At 41.2% G+C, this 22,283-nt stretch overlaps 1 protein-coding gene across 7 annotated transcripts in view; it reads right to left on the bottom strand.

Moving 5' to 3' along the window:
- Window positions 1-22,283, bottom strand: part of EDAR (ectodysplasin A receptor) — a 123,020-nt gene that overhangs the window by 20,993 nt on the left and 79,744 nt on the right. The window lies entirely within an intron of this gene.

Raw genomic sequence — 22,283 nt, 5'->3', positions numbered from 1 at the left:
GTCTTTGCAATCAATTTGGGTTTGGCCGAACCAACTGTAAGTTCTCTCTTCTCTATTCACAATGTATACACCCACTGACTTCATAAACACAGGACTCTGAGAGCACTTTACTGTCACAAGTAAGCAACAAAGTAACGACAACAGCAACAAAACAGACTGTAGAGTAAAATGTCTCCTATTTTAATTACATATACACTACCGTTCAAAAGTTTGGGGTCACATTGAAATGTCCTTATTTTTAAAGGAAAAGCACTGTACTTTTCAATGAAGATAACTTTAAACTAATCCTAACTTTAAACAAATACACTCTATACAATATCTACATAGGTGTATAGAGGCCCATTTCCAGCAACTATCACTCTAGTGTTCTAATGGTACAATGTGTTTGCTCATTGGCTCAGAAGGCTAATGATTAGAAAACCCTGCACGATGGTACATGGGGCAGTATGGCATGATCAATTCATACACAAAATTCTGATTTGTTTTTTATTTAGCCTAGGGGCACTAGTATCAGCCATAGGTGGTGAGGTGCAGCGCTCTTTTTCTTCCCTGAACTGTATTTTGTTTCTCTCTTTTCTCAGTGTTTTTGCACTCCTCCTGGCAACCCACATGACCGCAATTAGCAGGAGACACCTGAGTGCACATGGTTTTAATCCCTCCTGTCTTTTCCCATTCTGTCTGCAGCAGCTATGGTGAGCGCAATACCTCATCCAGACTTGTGCTGTTTGGGGGCGACCTTCTCCGCCGGCGCTGCTGGCCGGGTTCTGGTGTGGTGTTTTTGGGTCTGGTCCTGTGGCATGGGGGTCGAAGGGCCGTCCCATGGCCCCCGTTCCCAGACTGTGCACGCCTGCGGGGTTGGTAGCCACTGACTGGCACGGTGTGTGGACTTAGTGTAGGGACCCATGTGTATCAGATACCTGCACGATGGTACATGGGGCAGTATGGCTTGATCAATTCATACACAAAATTCTGATGTGTTTTTTATTGAGCCTAGGGGCACTAGTATCAGCCATAGGTGTGAGGTGCAGCGCTCTTTTTCTTCCCTGAACCGCTAATGGTACAATGTGTTTGCTCATTGGCTTAGAAGGCTAATTGATGATTAGAAAACCCTTGTGCAATGATGTTCACAGATCTGAAAACAGTCTAGCTTGTTACAGAAGCTACAAAACTGACCTTCCTTTGAGCAGATTGTGTTTCTGGAGCATCACATTTGTGAATCAATTGAACGCTCAAAATGGCCAGAAAAAGAGAACTTTCATCTGAAACTCGACAGTCTATTCTTGTTCTTAGAAATGAAGGCTATTCCATGCGAGAAATTGCTAAGAAATTGAAGATTTCCTACAACGGTGTGTACTACTCCCTTCAGAGGACAGCACAAACAGGCTCTAACCAGAGTAGAAAAAGAAATGGGAGGCTGCGTTGCACAACTAAGCAAGAAGATAAGCACATTTGGAGTCTCTAGTTTGAGAAACAGACGCCTCACAGGTCCCCAACTGGCATCTTCATTAAATAGTACCCGCAAAACACCAGTGTCAACATCTACAGTGAAGAGTCGGCTGTGGGATTTTGGGCTTCAGGGCAGAGTGCCAAAGAAAAAGCCATATCTGAGACTGGCCAATAAAAGGAAAAGATTAAGATGGGCAAAAGAACACAGACATTGGACAGAGGAAGACTGGAAAAAAGTGTTGTGGATGGATGAATCCAAGTTTGAGGTGTTTGGATCACAAAGAAGAACGTTTGTGAGACGCAGAACAAATGAAAAGATGCTGGAAGAATGCCGGACGCCATCTGTTAAGCATGGTGGAGGTAATGTGATGGTCTGGGGTTGCTTTGGTGCTGGTAAGGTGGGAGATTTGTACAGGTTAAAAGGGATTCTGAATAAGGAAGGCTATCACTCAATTTTGCAACGCCATGCCATACCCAGTGGACAGCGCTTGATTGGAGCCAATTTCATCCTACAACAGGACAATGACCCTAAACACACCTCCAAATTGTGCAAGAACTATTTACAGCAGAAGCTAGCAGCTGGTATTCTATCGGTAATGGAGTGGACAGGGCAGTCACCAGATCTGAACCTCATTGAGCTGTTGTGGGAGCAGCTTGACTGTATGGTACGCCTGAAGTGCCCATGCAACCAATCCAACTTGTGGGAGCAGCTTGACCGTATGGTACGCTAGAAGTGCCCATCCAACCAATGCAACTTGTGGGAGCTGCTTCTAGAAGCGTGGGGTGCAATTTCTCCAGCTTACCTCAACAGATTAATAGCTAGAATGCCAAAGGTGTGAAATGCTGTAATTGCTGCAAAAGGTGGATTCTTTGACGAAAGCAAAGTTTGATGTAAAAACAATGTTATTTCAAAAGCAAATCATTATTTCTAACCTTGTCAATGTCTTTGACTCTATTTTCTATTCATTTCACATTGTATGGTGGTGAATAATTGTGACTTTTCATGGAAAACACAAAATTGTTTGGGTGACCCCAAACTTTTGAACGGTAATGTATATGCACTTTTAAAGCCAACAGCAGCCAAAACAAAACCTGTAGGGAAGATGATGCTATTGCTGCGTCTTTTCTTTTCTAAACACTGATGAATTCTTTCCATGCATCAAAGTAGATTTTGGAGAATAACCAAGATAAGCACAAAATGCATCATTGTGTCTCACCAGAAATGTGTCATTAGGATTTGTCATCGCCATTAAGGATATCAATAAAACAATGAAGTGCAGACACAGCATTTCGCACACCTATAAAATTACATGAAAGCCTCTAAGTTGCCAAAACAAAAATGTGTAAGGACAATTAGCACTCTCTGTTTATGGGCAAGACGGCCTACACCATAGCTAAAAACTTGGATAAGACAAGCCAGAGATAGCACATCATTTTATTGTAATTTAAAAAATAGCTGTATTATACAGACATGTCAGAAGTCTTGGTTTGGGCAGCACAGTGGCTCAGTGGTTAGCACTGTAGCCTTGCAGCGCTGGAGTCCTAGGTTCAAATCCCACCAAGGGCAACTTCTGCAAAGAGTTTGTATGTTCTCTCTGTGTTTGCATGGGTTTCCTCCCACACCCAAAACATAGATAGGTGAAGCGCTGTGGAATCTGTGTGCGCTATATAAATATAAATAAATAAAATTTGTGAGGGTAGGGGTGTTGAGACCCTCACAATTACTAAAATGAAATGGCACAAGTGCTCAGCTTTGTGCTGTGACCCTTTAGTTCTGATTGGCTTCTTGAATAGCCAGGCATGTTGTACAGCATTCGCTGAGCTGAGCAGAACTGTAGAGTAACAGTGCCGAGCTGAGCTCTTCTTTATCTTCTGATTAGTAATCACACTAGTCATCTCTATTATGTGTGTGCTCAAGAGCCGTCTATATTCATGAGCACCAGCTCCCTCTGTCCACCGGATGCTCATTGGCAGTAGTCTATCTATACTGTGTATTGGCAGACAGCTGTCAATCATATCAGGGGATTGACTGATACATTGTTCTGTTCAGCATTTTTCTCTCTAATTTAACCTATTTTTTTATTTATTTCTCCCCCTGCTGTAGTTTGGCACATATACTTACCATTGATGATCAGTATCCTGCGGTGTGGTTTCATTCTGGTCCTGCGGAGCTATTCAAATCCCTTTGTAGCCCACCTGACCTTTTATCTGGTTGGCTCGCATCTAAGGTAGGCTAGAAGTCAGGGTCTCCAATGCATCTTTATGAGAGATGCATTGGAAACCTTGACTTCTGGCCCTTAATCTTGCTGTAGAAAGAAGAGGGTCAGAAGAATTGTGACAGCATGATTGGTAAGTATACATGCCAGTCTCCAGCAGGGGGAGAAATTAAAAAAACTGGGATGCTTCTTTATGCTTTGCTTTCTGGTACAGTGCAGAATTCACACTTCTCCAATAATGATGAACTGCCCAGGTCTAGAGGAAGTCTTGTGACTTCCTGGATTAGTTGTGCCTACTGGCAAGCAGGCTACTCCTGGAAAGATTCATCACCGTTGGAAATCGTCTGTTTGGAGTTATACCATTGTTTGATGATGTCTCAATACCAATGAAAATGCATTTGCCTTTGTAACTTTTCCAGACAAATATAGTTTAACTACTGTTTTTTCCACTTTTAAATTTTACACAGTGCTCACATAACAACTTTGCAGAGACTGCTTAGCACTGATGGTAAGGCTCTATACATGGTGAGATTTACTTTCAAGCAGGATCATGCAGATCAACATGAAATTATAGGAAAAATTTATTGCAAGGGGCTGGACACTTTATAGTAAAATTGCTCAGTGTATAGTTTTAGTAAGTTTATTCACATTACTTACTAACAGCAGCTCCCTGTGAGCTTCATAGAACTAAAATCAGACTCTTCCAGGCCGTGCTGCCCTGCTCTGTGGTGAGTCTGTCCATAAAATGGGCGACAGGGAGGAACATGTGACCATGCCCCTACCCCCAGTGTTCACTGTCCCATAACTGTAATCTGACAAACTTGGTTCACGTAACCTAATATTCAGATTGGTATAAGGGTCGCAAACCAGTCAATAGGGCAATATGTAAGATAGGAGACACCTAGGAACTAATTTTTTCTAGCATTCTAGACATAGAGATGACAATAGACTTAAAACTCCAATTTCAGACATTTAGATGGTTAATAAGAGATCAAACAAGCTAATGCATAGACAAGCCTGCTGTGCTCCAACAGCTCCTGTTAAATTTATGGGGGGGGGGGGGGGGTGGATGATAAAGCCGATGGCCGAATAAGCTTTGAAGGATGCAAAAAAAAAAGTTATATAGAGAATAAATTAGTCTGTGAAACAGTCACCAAGAAAGTTTCTACAGCAATTATACTGTAATGCAAAGGAATTCTCTGTACAAAGAAATTAAGCCACACATCAATTTTCACCAGACATGGGTTTACCATTGCTCATAGATCATATGAAAGCTATATTGTGTTAGGCAGGTGCTATACAATATGTGATCATGCTGTTGATGAGATCAGCGGGAAGACGAGTCATCAGCAGTGATAGTGTAATGTATGTTTGATCTCAGCTGGAACACTGGGACAGCCTGTTAAAAGTATTAGCGAGTCAAAGCATGCTGGTAATATGAGAATAGACAAAACATCAATTCATTTGAGTCTGATAATTAAAGGAAATATAAGGAGATAGTGATGGCCTGCTGTGGCCTGAAAAAACTTGGTTGGCAATTTTAGATTTCTCAGACTTGGCATGGATTTCCTAGTAACATTTTTGTGGAAAGTACAATAATGGCTGAAAGCCAACGTTTTAGTTTACCTGGCTGGCTTGTAAAATGTCAAAACAATCAGATCAGTGAGAGATTGGGGGGAAGGGGGGGCACACCACATCTAACCAACAAGTAGCATCAGAAATGAGTGGTTTATACATTCATGCACTGTATTAGCACAGGGTTAACACTGGCAGCAAATAAGGATGAAAGATGAAAGCGACAGTTCAATTTTACAAATACATCCATCTAGTGCCCTAATAACAATGCCACACATAGTGCCAAATAACAGTTCTGTATAGTGGCTAACTATTCATATTATTAGGCTTCCAAATGTTTATATCAAGTTTTTATGCTATGTTTGCACAAGTCAGCAACAAGAGAGCGACACAGTACAAAAAGAGATGTCAAAAGTCCAAAAGCCAGAAGTTTTTATGCTATGTTCCCACTACGGTATCACAGTCAGACAGTCAGACTTCTGACTGGTGGTGTCTGTCACCAGTCAGTGCATAAGCTAACACACCTGATGCCAATTGTTCAGGAGCAGTGAAGCCCCGTCCACGGCTACATGAAAGGAAGTGCTGCCCCGCCCCCAGCAACTGGCCGGGCCAATCACTTGGGGCACTTTCGGCACCTCTGCCAGACCAGCCGAGTACCAATTTTGTGACTAGAATACATGTGCAATACCTGTTGAATAGACTTTTCATACTGCGCATCAGCTCATTACTATGCACTGTAGTTAGGATTTCCAATATTTATGTTTATTTCCTATGGAGCTAGGAGCTTTAAAGTTCTATTGCTGGTATTGCGGTTACTTTTGGTTTATGCTGTCAAACCTGCTGATAGATTCCCTTTAATTCATAATTTCATTTTTCTTATAATTTTATTAATTAATGATATCATAGACCTATAAAGTTTGTGATTACAATCCTGCAACATAATTATAACCATGGAACCAATTATAGGTAAGAATTTGCTATAGAGCCAAACCCTAAAGATATTGAGGGACATTTATCAAGACTGGTAAAGTTGTCTCCTCCCCACTCGCCTGCCTCCTCCCCACTTTGCAGCGCCCCCATTGCCTGCCAATCAGGCGAGCCGGGAATACTGTTGGCGCGCACCATGGAAAAGGGGCTAATCTGCCCCTTTTCCATGGTGTACGCCAGGGGTGCATATTAATAAATGTCCCCCATTGGGTTAAGTAAACACAATTTTAGTTTACATTACAGAATCTGCACCGAAGTTCAGTGCGGAACCCCAGTGTGCGGACTCGGGCTGAATCCTGCCTGCTATCTGTTTGAATGGGAGGGCTCACGTGCCTCTGCTCTCCAAGCCTCACTGCACGGAATTTTGGCGCTGATTCCATAGTGTGAAAGGGCCCTTATAGTGTCACTGTCATCATAGAAAACTTTTGACATGTAATAGAGACATATCAAAAGTTTTGATCAGGCCAGGTCTGATTGTTCAGATCCGTAGCGATTGTCAGAGCGAGACAGGAGAAGACTGTGCTGCAGCGTGTCTGCTTCCCGCTCTGTGTCAGCATAATCAGTTAGGTTTTATAGATTTACATAATGAGCCTTACTGATATTGTGACACTGAGCCGGGAGAGGACTACGTTTAGCGCTATCTTCTATGACATGTCAAAAGTTTTCTATGATGACAGTGGCACTTTAAGGTATCCTATGGTATCGGAAACTCTAAAGCATCTGAGGCTATGCAACCCCAAAAACGGAAAGCTGTGATTCACTGTGTGCTTTAGCCCATCCCGATTTGGCCCTTGTCAAACCTGCTCAGATCTTTGGGTACACCTTACCTATTTTTCTCCTTTCAACAAATCAATTTAAAGAGATGACTGTTCTCATGCTGTTTTAAACATCCCCTTCCTTGACAGGTGCCATTGTACCATGATAAACTATGTGATATATAGAAACATAGATATACTGTATATTTTTTATTTCTATAGTTAGAGTGTATTAATATTTCATCATCAAGCTCATGAGCAAAAAAAAAAAAAAAAAAGACGCTTAACGATATATACAGTAAAATACATAAACTTTAAAGGCAGAAAAAAATTATATAAAGTAGATTAAAAAGAATAATATTTCTTGGCCATTTAATGACACGTAACGGTGCCAAGTCCCTCTGTATTTATAGTTTATGATGAGATTACACTGCACTTTATGTTTTTTCTAAAGGAAACTGATTTTCCACAACAATTACTGTTTTTATAAGATTGTATAAAATGTTTTTAATGAGAAATTCCCTGTTGGATTCCTCCATAAACATGGTCAATATGCAATAAAGTAAGCAGGTTTATTGGAGGAAGTAGAATCTTACTTTTTATTACACAAGGCTGTAGGTATTGTCAATGGAAAACATCAGGAGATATGCGAGAGGAATATAACAGACTTTACTTTTTGCTGTGTAGTTGGAAATATTGGAAAAAAAAGCCAATCCTCGGACGGTAATTTAAAAACAGGGGGATTCAAAAAAATCTCACCTAGTTCCAAACAATATCCACCCTAACACATAACTTCTATTGGCATACACTAAAACGACCTACATATAAAAAGTACAAAAAGGTAATCAAAATACCAAAGGACTTAGCAAAGGGTTAAGTACCGACTCAACAATTGCACAATAATCCTATATGCCACAGACAGTATATTGAGATGATTAATAGTATACAGTATAATAACAGATGATATAGAAAACCAATTAACTCACTACTCCAATAGTCAGATAAAGGAGGCAAAAGTATTTATTTTACTCTGCCATCAGATCCAGGAGAGTTTCCCCTGAATTGCCAGAAGATAGTTTAACATCACAAGTGAGCAAAGGAACCTGGATCATTTCTAACCCTATGCACTGTCCCCTTACCCACAGTGAAGCGCCTGTCCTAAAACCTGTCCTCCTTTATGTCCGCTAGCGTGCTTTCAGATACTGATCTTAAAGGAGAAGTCCAGCGAAAATTTTTATTAAAGTATTGCTTTGCAACCCAAAAGCTATACAAATCCCCAATATACACTTATTACAGGAAATGATTATAAAGTGCTTTTTACCCTGCACTTCCTACTGCATCAAGGCTTCACTTCCTGGATAACATGGTGATGTCACGACCCGACCCCCAGAGCTGTGCGGGCTGTGGCTGCTGGAGAGGATGATGCCCTGTGTCCCTCAGTGTCCCTCTGCCATCATCCTCTCCAGCAGCCACAGCGCCCACAGCTCTGGGAGTTGGGTTGTGACATCACCATGTTATTCAGGAAGTGAATCCTTGACGCAGTAGTACTGTAAGTGCAGGGAATAAAGCACTTTAGAAGCATTTCCCGTAATAAGTGCATATTGGGGATTTGTATAACTTTTGGGGGGGCAATACAACACCTTAATAAAAATTTTCACCAGACTTCTCCTATCTGTTGCAAAAAAATCTCAAGCGTTCCATTACTCATCATCTGCTGTATGCCCTACAGGAAGTGGAGACTTTCCAGTCTGACAGAGTGCTCTCTGCTGCCACCTCTGTCCCTGACAGGAACTGACCAAAGCAGGGGATTTTTTTGTAGGGATTTGCAGCAGAGCACAATATCAGACTGAAAAAAACTACACTTCCTGTAGTGCATACAACAGACAAGACTTGAGATTTTTAAATAGAAGTAATATACAAATCTGTATACTTCTCTGACAGCAGTTGATTTAAAAACAATAGGGAAGATTTATCAAACATGGTGTAAAGTGAAACTGTCTCAGTTGCCCCTAGCAACCAATCAGATTCCACTTTTCATTCTTCACAGACTCTTTTGAAAATGAAAGAGTACCCCTTTAAAGTGCCACTACTGCTTATTAGTGGACATGATAGTCGATTAGGTGCACAGTGGTGAGGATTGTTATTGTGTGGGGCACAGATCAGGTATATTACTGTTTTGAGGGTTCACATTATTTCTTAGCAATAATTAAACCCCCCTTTATATGTCACACAACATAAAAGTGCACATTTATTTTTTCTATAGGGCACAAAGGGGGAATATTTACTTTGTAGGTAGAACAAAAGTGAGCTTTTTGCAGTGTGGTCATTATTTCTGCAGGTGAGTAGTATTACTGCCCTAAGGTAACACTATTACAATATTTGTGTAATAATTAATGAAAAATCATTGTTATCACTTTGACTAGGAACAGAGCTGGGACTGGAAAGGTCCCCTGGCCCTTATCAATAGATTTCTCTCTATACGTAAATATGAAGACATCTGCCAATTAAGCTACTGGGGACCACTCCTATGACGTGAAGCCCCATTCACAGCTATTTACGGTAAGAAGGGAGCCTCTGGGTGCTACATGTTCCTAGTTTATATCATCATGCAGAAAGAATGGTATGCAGCTGTGTACTGTGGCCTATCCTTGCTATACACATTGGGGAAGATTTATCAAGCTGGTGTAAAGTAAAATTGCCTCAGTTGCCCCTAGCAACCAATCAGATTCCACTTTTTTATTCCTCACAGATTCTTTGAAAAATTAAAGGTAGAATCTGATTGGTTGCTAGGGGCAACTGAGACAATTCTACTTTACACCAGTTTGATAAATCTCCCCATTGAGTTCAATAGACTGACTATAGTCTACGAGTGAGTACATTTGGTCCATTTCAATATATGCTCAGAAATGGACTGAACATAGTCACAGTTGACTAGTAGAACTAGATAACTGTCCCCGAAATTCTGACCTAGATGGTCTTCTTAAAGGTCTTCAGACAGTTTTATTAGTGGATGGCCAAATTCACCGACCATTACTGAAAATCTTATACTGAGATAAACCATTTTGTAGTCAAAAAGTGAGAACAAAAAAGCAACAGGGCCCAAAAACAAAAACTTCTGTTATTAAATTAGAGGGAACAGATTGCACCATGTAGTAGAAGAGGCACCTGGCCACGAGTAGTATTTAAATACCATCACAATATACTCTGGCATCTATCCACGACTTGGTCAATAACTAACATAAGGCTTCCAGTATTCATTGTTGGCACCCACTGGTATTAGCAAGCATTTGCCCAAACCACAAAACTCATTCTTTGGCAAAACAGGAGTAATTTAATCACATACAATCATGTAATGATGCAAAGAAGCAAGGAAAGGGATCATCAGAGATGTAGAGTAGGGTCCTGTGCGTACCAGGATGAAAGGCTGGGCACCAGTATCTATGTAGATTTTAAAAACATATAGAAAGATTTTGCTTTCCTATGTTTACAACATTGGTATGATAATATGCCATCTATTCCCTTTTGGTTTCCAATCCCACTAAACTGGATCTTCTTGGTACATCGAGTGAATGCAATCACTTTGCGGCATCAAATGAAAACCGGATTTCAAAGCAAAGACAAAATAAATTAGTGATCAAAGCAAGCGGAGAAAGATTTTTTGAAAGCATAATAAAGTCCACGTGAAACATATGTCAAACATGAAGAAGAAACAAGTAGAGGAAACACCACTCTGGTGAATTACTGGTACTATAGCGGTATCAACACTTCTAGATTTTATAGATCTGATAATCTGATCCCATCATAAGTGAATAAAGCTCTGTGGAAAATTGCCTAATGTTTAAAGAATTAATAGGTTTCTGTTTTGACTGGAGCTCCAAGCCTATACAGTGATTCTACTCGTAATCCCCCTCCTGCTCCAGATGAAAGCAATTGGCCAGAAAAGAGGAAATGAAAGTCAAGAAAGAAGAGAAAACACATGCCTACAAGAAAGTCCACAGACCGGGACGGGGCCCACACTATTTAGGATGCAGGATTAGGAAAGAAAAAGCTTTCTCCATATGGTTGGATCCAGTTCTCTTTTGTCTACATTTCCCAGTCACTTACTTCTGTAAAATATCTAGCTGATAATAATACTTCCATTCAGCTAAAGTACAAAATATGCTCCGTAGACAATTGTGCAAACAACGGCAGCTGCAGATTTATGGGCAATAAATGGTCTTGAATATAAAGGGTATACACTGGTTAAAAGTTGAGAACAAACCGTAAGCATTCAGTCAGTAAATAAAGGTGAAATTCTTGCCACACCCATATGCATAAGGTATTACAAATCTATGCTGTTTAATACCTCGCTCTGGATAGTCCAGGGTCATTTAGGCCATGTTTCTACATTGCAGTCTCAGCATGCAGCCAATATCACCCCCACACAGTCACCAATAACTGCACAATGTTGCCAGGATTGTCAGGCTATCAGTGACATGGGGGCAGGGTTTTGGCTGAATGTGGTGACGGCAAGGTGGGGGCACGGCCTTAGAGACACTTTCTTTTCAGAATTATAACTGGCACAAATTCAAATATGCAAATATGCTATATGCACGAGGCATGGGGCCACAACCCTGCTATATGCATGAGGCCACAACCCTGCTATATGCATGAGGCCACAACCCTGCTATATGCATGAGGCATGAGGCCACAACCCTGCTATATGCATGAGGCACAAGGTCACAACCCTGCTATATACATGAGGCATGAGGCCACAACCCTGCTATATGCATGAGGCCACAACCCTGCTATATTCATGAGGCATGAGGCCACAACCCCGCTATATGCATGAGGCCACAACCCTGCTATATGCATGAGGCATGAGGCCACAACCCTGCTATATGCATGAGGCATGAGGCCACAACCCTGCTATATGCATGAGGCACGAGGTCACAACCCTGCTATATACATGAGGCATGAGCCCACAACCCTGCTATATGCATGAGGCCACAACCCTGCTATATTCATGAGGCATGAGGCCACAACCCCGCTATATGCATGAGGCCACAACCCTGCTATATACATGAGGCATGAGCCCACAACCCTGCTATATGCATGAGGCCACAACCCTGCTATATTCATGAGGCATGAGGCCACAACCCCGCTATATGCATGAGGCCACAACCCTGCTATATGCATGAGGTCACAACTCTGCTATATGCATGAGGCATGAGGCCACAACCCTGCTATATGCATGAGGCCACAACCCTGCTATATACATGAGGCATTAGCCCACAACCCTGCTATATGCATGAGGCCACAACCCTGCTATATTCATGAGGCATGAGGCCACAACCCCGCTATATGCATGAGGCCACAACCCTGCTATATGCATGAGGTCACAACTCTGCTATATGCATGAGGCATGAGGCCACAACCCTGCTATATGCATGAGGCCACAACCCTGCTATATGCATGAGGCCACAACCCTGCTATATGCATGAGGCATGACACCATAACCCTGCTATATGCATGAGGCATGAGGCCACAACCCTGCTATATGCATGAGGCATGACACCACAACCCTGCTATATGCATGAGGTCACAACCCTGCTATATTCATGAGGCATGACACCACAACCCTGCTATATGCATGAGGCATGACGCCACAACCCTGCTATATGCATGAGGCATGACGCCACAACCCTGCTATATACATAAGGTATGAGGCTACATCTGCATGAGGCCTAGTAGAACACTGGTGATAGCCAAAAGGCCTATAGGTTGATGAAAAAATCTATTCTGGCAATAATTCCATGGTGCTGCCATTTGAGAGCTATAGTTAGTCCTCTGTATTGGCTGCAGTAACATTATTTTTTTAACATTGATTTGCGGGCATCGTCAAGTGTGCCCACAAGTGAATTAACCATTCACTTCAAGGTAATGTACAGCCACCGTCGCACAATACATTGTGTAACCAGCTATTATTTTCGGACACTGTTCGGTGGACAGCGTCCAGAAATAATAGGCAGGTAAATTATTAAAATGCCCTTTCTAAAGAATGGGCATTATCATAACGCCGTCTGAACACAGTATAGACGCTGATCCCACTGCAATCAGCATCCGTTATTTACTTAAATACAATGTAATGTGAACATAGCCAAAATTTAACTTTTATTTTAGGCTAGGTTCACACGCAATACTTTTGGTCAGTATTTTGGTCAGTATTTTGCAACCAAAACACAGAAAGGCTATGGTCACACACTGTTGAAATTTAGTGGATGGCCGTCATTTAAAGGGGTAATCTGGTGTGGGGGGGGGGGGCATTTTTTTCCTGACACCGGGGAGGAGGTGGCTGAGGGAAACGACGTCCACTCACCTCCCTAGTTCCAGCTGCGGGTCCCCCATCGCGGCGCTCCGGTCCCCGGTTCCCGGCCGCTTCCTGGTGTCTGACGTGGGCCTGAGACAATATGTCTCAGGTCCGCACAGCCAGTCAGTGACAGAGGCAGGATCTGAGTGGACTTGAAACGGATCCCGCCTCCGTCACTGACTGGCTGAGCGGGCCTGAGACGTCACGTCTCGGGTGTCAGACACCAGGATGCGGCCAGGAACCGGGGACCAGAGCGCCGCGATGCGGGACCCACCACTGGAACCGGGGAGGTGAGTGAACATCATTTCCCTTAGCCACCTAATCCCCGGTGTCAGGAAAAAAATGTCCCCCCTCCCGCCGGACTGCCCCTTTAATGGTAAATAATTGCTGTTATTTTAAAACAACCTCCATTGTTTTAAAATAATGGCATTTATTTACTATTAAATGGTGGCCATCCACTAAATTTCATCAGTGTTTGACCATAGCCTTTCTGTGTTTCCAATCCTGGTTTTGATTGCAAAATACTGACCAAAATGCTGGGTAAAAATACTATTTGGGAACACAGCCATATTGTGTGTAAACCTAGCCTGACTTCTAAAGAGCATTTGATACTCTGCCACATGTAAGGTTGGTATAGTACATAAAATGAGAGTTTGGGCACTGGAGGAGAATGATTAAGGGTGTTTGTTGCACTTGAAACGCGTTGGTGTTCTCTGTGGACCAGGCTGTACAGTATTCACTTTGATGGTGAGCTACAATAAACTTAGAATTTTATTTCACCACACACTGGACTCAAGTCTGGTTTCCTGGATTTATGAACATATTGGAGTGAGAGCCTGGGCGGGCAGTAAACACCTGCGATAAGCTGGCTAATCCTTTATATTACTGGAGGAGAATGTCTGTAATTGGATTACCAACTAGCATAAGGAAAGAAAACAGAAGGTGGTTATTAATGGGATTTAAGCCAACTGGGTCACAGTGAAGCTATGTTCACACAACATTTTTTCCCTCTCTATTTAAAATGACGTCCGTCAATTTAAGGATAAAATAGCATCTGTCATTTCGCTGTTTGGTCGCCAGTCAGTGCAATGATGGCTGCTAGTACATTATTCTCGTTTTAAATTGAAAAGTCTATTGAATTTAATAGTAAAGATGGTGAAAGGACGGTGACAAAAGAAAATTTGTGTGTAAACAACTGAAAAATAATGTCTACTGTTTGCAATAGACGTCTAAAAATAACTGACATGATCATTATTTTGATGTCAACGTCTGTTATTTAATCCACTATGGGGGACATTTACTAAGAAGCCTAATGTGTGCAACTAGTCTAATGGGGATTGGTGTGTATTTTGTTCCAATATCTTGTGACTGATTCATTAAAATGTAGCACTGCCATAGTGAATGTATCTAAGTAAAAAGTTGCATAAAAAGTCACAAAATTGCAAAAATTGTGCAAACATTTATTTGGTACTGACCAGACCTAGGCGCCTACACCTGTTTGTGCGACTTTTTAAAAAGTCTCAACTGATAAATTGGGCGCTAATCCCAGATTATGTGAACTTTTGGGTGAATACTCAAAACAGCCAGATTAAAAAAAAAGTTGCATCTAAAAAATATTCACCAGTCAAATACTGGTTCATAAATAGAACTTAGATCAAAAATGGGCAAAAATCCAATTATTCACCAAAAAATAGGCGCAAAGCCCTTGAAAATTTCCCCCTGTGTGCATTGGATGTCATTCCATTGACTTCAATGCATTGCTTGAAGTCAATTAAATCATGGCAATAACGTATTTTATTTTAAATAAAAAACAGGTGCCTTTTCTCTTTTTTTGGCGTGGTGTGTTCGAACATAGCCTTACTAGTGTCAGTATTGGACGCTCTTCTTTTCAATATATTTATTAATGACCTAGTAGAATTTTAATATTTGCAGATGATACTAAACTCACTAACTCACTAACTAACTAAGAGAGATGAGCAAACCTCGAGCATGCTCGAGTCTATCCGAACCCGAACTTTCAGCATTTGATTAGCGGTGGCTGCTGAACTTGGATAAAGCCCTAAGGCTATGTGGAAAACATGGATATAGTCATTGGCTGTATCCATGTTTTCCAGAACCCGAACCCGGTTCGCTCATCTCTACTAACTAACCAAAACATAAAGGGATAATGAAAGATTGGGAAGGGAAGTGCCAGGGTTCTAGTAAGGTTCAGTAATTGAGATAAATGTAAGGTTAATATATAAGTACTATATTTATACTTAAGGGAATCTGTCATCACTTTGGCCCCTCAAACGGTATATAGGTGACAGAGTAAGTACATTAAACATACTAATGTTGTTAATGTATGCAAGATGACCAACCAGCCTTTAAGAGCCCTGAGCAGTCACCCAAGCACAGGGGAGTGGTTGGGGAGTGTTTATGACACCCATCAGGCACTTGGCATCTAAACAGAACATGCTTGGAATACTGTCTACCATATTGGAAGCTTTCCTGGGTTTAAATCCATTTGAAAACAGTTTGTATGTTCTCCCTCTGTCTGCATGGGATTCCTCCAGGTTCCTCCCACACTCTAAAAACATACAGATAGGTAATTGTAATAGAAATTGTGGGGACAGGGACTGATCTAAGTGAGTTCAGTGCTAAAGAATAAGTTGGTGCTATATAAATAAGGGTATTTTTATTATAAGATAAAGTTTGGGTTCCTCAGGTATGTTAAAAATCTCTGATCCCATAAATTATTCGGATTGGTATAGTTAGTGTTGGTAAGGCTATTTTTGCCTAATGTGAGTTCTTGCCTTCTTCTGGATCAACACATTCCTGGGTCCCCATCAGTCTATATCTTGCTGTCGGGCACTTCTAAAACTCCCTGTGACTATCTTTCTTTGTATGTAGATTTTCTGCTGTAGCAATTTTGCTACTTACATTATATTAGAGAAATGCATAAGATTTCCGCCCAAAGCATAAACATAGGCAGCACTTAAGATCACTATTGAACTAAGTTCTCACCGACTAATAATAAAACTTTCACTTGTTATAGATGGATGATGTTGAAATCCTCCTCGCTATGCAGTTTTGGAAAAGTAAGTGGCTGTACATTATACATCTTCTAACCGATTTTTGAAGCCAAAGCCAGGACTGGATTTGAAAAGAGGAGAAATCTCAGTCTTTCCTTTATGACCTGTTCTCTGTTTATAGTCTGTTCCTGGCTTTGGCTTCAATGACTGTCAGAAATCTGTATGTGTAATAGGGTCTTAAGACCTGAACATTTAATTAATGTAATTTCTCGAACAAATATATATTTTTTCCTATGACAACTTAAAGATGGCGTCTGAGCTTCTTCATGTCAGAATATTTTCCGATGATTTTTCTAAGTCAAGGTCCCTGTTGGAATTAATTACTGGGACACGCAGAGCTTTTGTTTTAGGCATCTCTATGCAGGTTCTGACTGTGTGTGCGGTTTGGCGCTAGGTGCCAAGCAAAGCACCTGCATGAGGAGGTAAACACACAGCTGCTACCTCCTAAAATTCTTTTGTCAATGGCCCTGTGTTCCTCAGATGTGAATAACAACAAAACCCAAGGTTTTAAGGGATGCAGAAAATAAGTTAAGATGTGTGGCTGCATTCTTCACAGAACAATGTGTGCCTTGAAGTTAGGAGGAGGGGTCACGCCTCAATAAATTCCACACCGTATGTGCATGCTAATTACAGGTTCCAGGAATATTATGTGGGAGCAGAATTTGTTGTGTGGTAGATTTAGGCAGATTCCAAACAGAACGTAAAGATATTCTAAATGGGAAATGTTCCTTGCTGCCCACAAACCAAAGCAAATATACCGCTGGTTGCAAGAAATGATATGCGCTCCCACACACACCCTTTTTATTAGCTACTGTTCATTTACATACATGATTCTAGCATGCAAGTAATCAATGGGATAAAGTATTTAACATATCTACTGTATATTTAACTAAAAAGTCCTTGCTGAGTCTCTACCCCTAAAGGACCTATAGGATCATTTGGGTTCTCAGGATTATAAGTGCAATGAGGTAAAATGATTGCGTAAAGAAGTGCTCTCCAACTCTTCAACTCCGATAAACTAGAACTCCCAGCATGCTAGGACAGCCATGTGATGTAGGGGCATGATGGGTGTTGCATAATAGAGAATGCTGAAACAGGTCATCACATTTTGACACAGTACAACATTTACTCAATATATTGTGTAGTTGTAAGCCTACAGCATGGTGTTTTTATGATAGGAAAATTCACTAAGGAATCCAAGGCAAGTTACAGGGCATACCCTTTCTATGCTGTAGATTTGTCTGCAATTGTGGCTGCGGTTTAGCCTCATCAATAGGGCTGACATGAATCCTGGCTACTTTATGCAGAGTCCATGCAGAATCAATCGGGATTGGTGTGGTGTGAGTCTTTACGCTACACATGCACATAAAAATCTCTGGGTTCCTATTTGTACTTTTTGGGGGACATTTATCAACGTTACGGCAGGCTCATACGCCAGAGAGAAGGCGCAGATTCCCTCCTTCTCCCTGGCGTACACTTTCCGTATCCCGTGCCTCATTTATCATGATTTACGCCTGCTTACAGGGTGCAGGGTCAGGCACACGACCAGATTAACTAAGAGGCATGCGCCTCTTAGTGAATTCAGCTGGGGAAAAGGGGACGAGGCCTAATTTAGGACCAGCGTACAAGTAAGCCGGTCTTGATAAATCCCCCCCCTCATGTTTTCTCACTATTTTTTCCACCATTACTCTGAAATGAGTTGTTGAAATGGGTACACTTGTTGGATTTCTACATGCCTGATCTGCCAAGCAATAAGTGTTGTCAGCATTGCCTAACTGAATTATTCTACTCTCTCTACTGAAGCAGACATGAATGCTGATCAGAGTGTCTATGGGAAAGCATAATTGATCGCAACCTATGTGGAGGGTCAATGTTAGGGTATGGATATCTGCTGAGAAGGGCGAATGGACCAGTGTTATTCAACCTGTGGCTCTCCAAATGTTACGCTGATAGCTGACAGATAAAAATTGGGGAAGACTGGGGGTGCCTGAAACCTACGTGGTCTATTAGGTTTAACATCAAACAATCACAGCCCAGGTTTTATATCTTAATCAGCTCTGGTAAAATGGAACCTGAGTTTGGTTGCTTTGGGGAAAACCAGACGTTGTAATTTTCAGGCAGCTTGATAAATCTGAATTGTTTGATTTTCTTATGGCGCGTTTACACAGGCAGATTTATCTGACAGATTTTTGAAGCCAAAGCCAGGCACAGACCATAAACAGGGAACGGGTCATAAAGGAAAGACTGAGATTTCTCCTCTCTTCGAATTCATTCCTGGTTTTGGCTTCCAAAATCTGTCAGATAAATCTGCCTGTGTAAACGCACCATTAGGCGCCACTGTTAGCTAATTAGCTTAGGATCCAATTACATTGGGTGAGTATCAGCTAAACAGGCAGATATGCTCTGTGTAATAGCCCCAGGGATCAGCTGATAAATGTGCTTGCTCATCAGCTGATTTTTTGGCACAGTAAAAATACTTGTTTATTGGCTGACTACACAATGGGTCAGCCAAGTAGTGAGCTCCTTAAACAAACACCAGGCAGGAAGGGTAAGCCACAGCCAGGCAGGTGCTTGTTTATGTCTACCAGAACATCCCAACAATCCAACACGCTCAAGACCCCCAACATCATCAGAGGAGAGTCAGGAGGTTGCCATACACTTTGATACTTTGGTAGTTGCCTGACTTTAGTCTAAGTTGTCAGACTTCACCCTTATGTGAGGACACCATTAGAGCTAGTGGGATACTTTAAGGGAGATTTATCAAAGGGTGTAAAATTTAGACTGGTGCAAACTGCCCACAGCAACCAATCACAGCTGCTCTTTCCTTTCAGCACTGCCTAAAGCTGAGCTGTGATTGGTTGCTGTGGGTAGTTTGCACCAGTCTAAATTTTACACCCTTTGATAAATCTCCCCCTTTGTGTCTGCTAAGTTTAGAGTAAAGATACCTATACACCTTCAATAACTGTTGTCTGAACGATTGTTCGCTTGACAGTCATCTCTGCCAGGACTGAATGATCATGTGTTCCCTATGGGTTGGGAAGGTCCCCATTTACATTATACTAAATGTTGAACTTGCTGACAGCTAATATATAAAATATATGGGGGCCTTAATGGTAATGGTAAAATGTCTAAATGACTGAAATGGGGCTCATATTATGTAAACTGTCCAAACCTGATTTGACTGGTAAAGTAATTGATTTCTAATTATGAAGATGTACCAAAATGAATAATAAATTTACAGACTATGAGGAAACAGTGGTGCTGTTTCTGGAAGAAAGCAGCTATGTGTTTTTAATCTCATACAACACTTTAAATGCTGACGGAAAATTATATCACTGCGTATTTGACAATATTTCACCTGCAGGCTTATTCCTTTTTTTTTTTTCTTGCTATGATTTTTAACTTTGGAATTATAATATTGAATAAGCGTTCTTCATTCATTTATACAGGATCGATACTTATGATTGTGATTTTTATGGGGAATATTGACTAATGCTCTGTTGTAATGATATACGAATTACCCATCAGACTAGGCTGTGATTTGTTACGAAATGATGCACATTTATTTATTGCTTACATTGATATATTGAGAGGATAAAAGATGCTGAGATGATTAGCTGTTATGGGTTAGTATTGTTAATATTCTGGCACGGTACAAGATTTGACGGGCAGTCTATGAGTTATGGAATGTGACAGAAGGACAAACAACACTGATGATCTGATTTTCAGTCGCTCTCAAGACACTTTAGACGTTTGTGTGCTCTTTTTTTCTTCTTGGAACCTGAGAAGAAAACAAAATACATGCAGTGAGGAAGTGTGGGGTCTGTTAAGAAGTGGGTTATCTCAGGGGGTGAATCTGTGCACCTGGGAGACCTTTAGCTTCTTAGCTGTATACGTAAGAACTGGTGAAAGTTATGACTGGTAAGTAGTGATCAGTGTACAACACTAAGGACATTCCATGCATGCAGGAGCAAAGGGCAAGGTCACAACCATATGTTGCTTCACACTGTTACTAATGGACTGTAAGGGAATGGAAGTATTAATATGTTTAATTCAGTTTTGCTGAAAAACTATAAGAAACATAGTAGATAATAGAAAAAAGAAACTTGTAAGCGTCATGTCCAGTGTCCTTGGAGCACCACACAATATGGCCGCCTGGCTGCCCTGCTTATGGTAGGTCTAAGTGCTTTATTCTGCTTAGATGTTTGCTTCCTTTTTTGCCTTTTTAAACTGGTCCTTTGTCCTTTAAGCAGTGCCTTGGCTTTTGACATACAATCTGTTTTGAGTCACATGGATGGGAAAAAGTAGAAGTACATCTGTCCAAGATTAAACGTAAAATCTTGGAAGAAACGGTTGAACGCATAGTCATATCTCAGAGGTATCTCAGAGTTAACCAATAAGAAAAAGTATTTACGTTAACATACTGTACATAAGGTGACCTTAGGCTCTGCTCCAGTGGTTTTTTTAATGACTTTGTGAATGCAATAAACCGAAGAGTGAAGAACGTCCAGACAGCGTGCTAGAGGATGACCGACCACACCCATGCTGTGTCAAGACTATAAACACAGGATATTGTGCTGAAATAACTGTATGACCTCAGACCATTAAATTTAGCCTACAAGCTATAAAGAGAAAATATTTAATTTGACCAAGGATTAACCTAGTTGCTTCGTGCCAGGCGAGCAAATGAAACACTTTACGGTTATATGCTGGAGCATCAATCCTTTTTGTTACACAATCTAATGACATCCAGATTGAAATGAACCTTGTCCTTCCATCTGAAGATGGCCTATATTGCATGCTATCTATGGTGTGGTGCCTGAAGTAAAACATGAATAAACATAATTCCCTTGCATATGCTGAACTCTTAATGTGCCTGTATCTCATCAGCAGTGTGAACCTCTCAGTTATGTTGCGCAACCATAGTGCTATGCTATACCTCTTATATCTCATTATGTTTTTTGGATGCAGCTTTGAAAATGCAGGGCTTATTAATATTCATAAACCAGCTGGCTGCATGCTTACCAGAAGAATAGATGACATTTATATAATACAAAAGTGTGCAACTAAAGAACTGGTAATGGGCATATATGTCCTCTCCACTCCATACGTGTCCTCTCCACTCCATACGTGTCCTCTCCACTCCATACGTGTCCTCTCCACTCCATACCTGTCCTCTCCACTCCATACCTGTCCTCTCCACTCCATACCTGTCCTCTCCACTCTATACCTGTCCTCTCCACTCCATACGTGTCCTTTCCACTCCATACATGTTCTCTTTCAACTGTAATCTAGCTAAATTAAACCTTTGTCATTTCTACAGCCCCACAGCAAATGCTTCCTATGAAAGTCATACAGAGGCACAACATATCAATGTATCCCCCCTGGATTTAACATGTACTTACTCCTATGAAATATTAGGGTCCTTTACCCAGAATGGTCATTTTCCCAAAAATCGGCTTGTGTAAAAGGGCCATTGATCAGCAAACGCTTGTTTGTTGGCTGGTTGAAACTTTTCTGTGACCATGTAAAGTATCGTTATCGAACGCACATTTCCTTTCCCTGTCTAAACCGGAGATGTGCGGCTGATATAAAAAGCATATAAATGGCTGTATGAATGATCCGTCAATTGTTTGTGTGGCTTGGCAACACAGTTAATCTAGCCTTGTAAATGAGTGCTGATCACACTGAAGCCAGTTTGGCGTTCTCATCAATGAAGCACCCCCCCCCCCTCCCCCTACACTAAGTCCCATTTGAAAGAACGAATGCATAAGATATAAACAGGCATACATCACTGTTTACTCAATATAATGATACTCAAAATTGTCTTGATACCGTGTAAAGTCCGTTGTACAGTATGGGGGAGATTTATCAAACATGG

This window comes from Dendropsophus ebraccatus, chromosome 5, assembly GCF_027789765.1.
Source record: "Dendropsophus ebraccatus isolate aDenEbr1 chromosome 5, aDenEbr1.pat, whole genome shotgun sequence".
NCBI lineage: Eukaryota > Metazoa > Chordata > Amphibia > Anura > Hylidae > Dendropsophus > Dendropsophus ebraccatus.
Note: the sequence above shows the minus strand (reverse complement) of the source record. Positions and strands in the feature narration are given on the sequence as shown.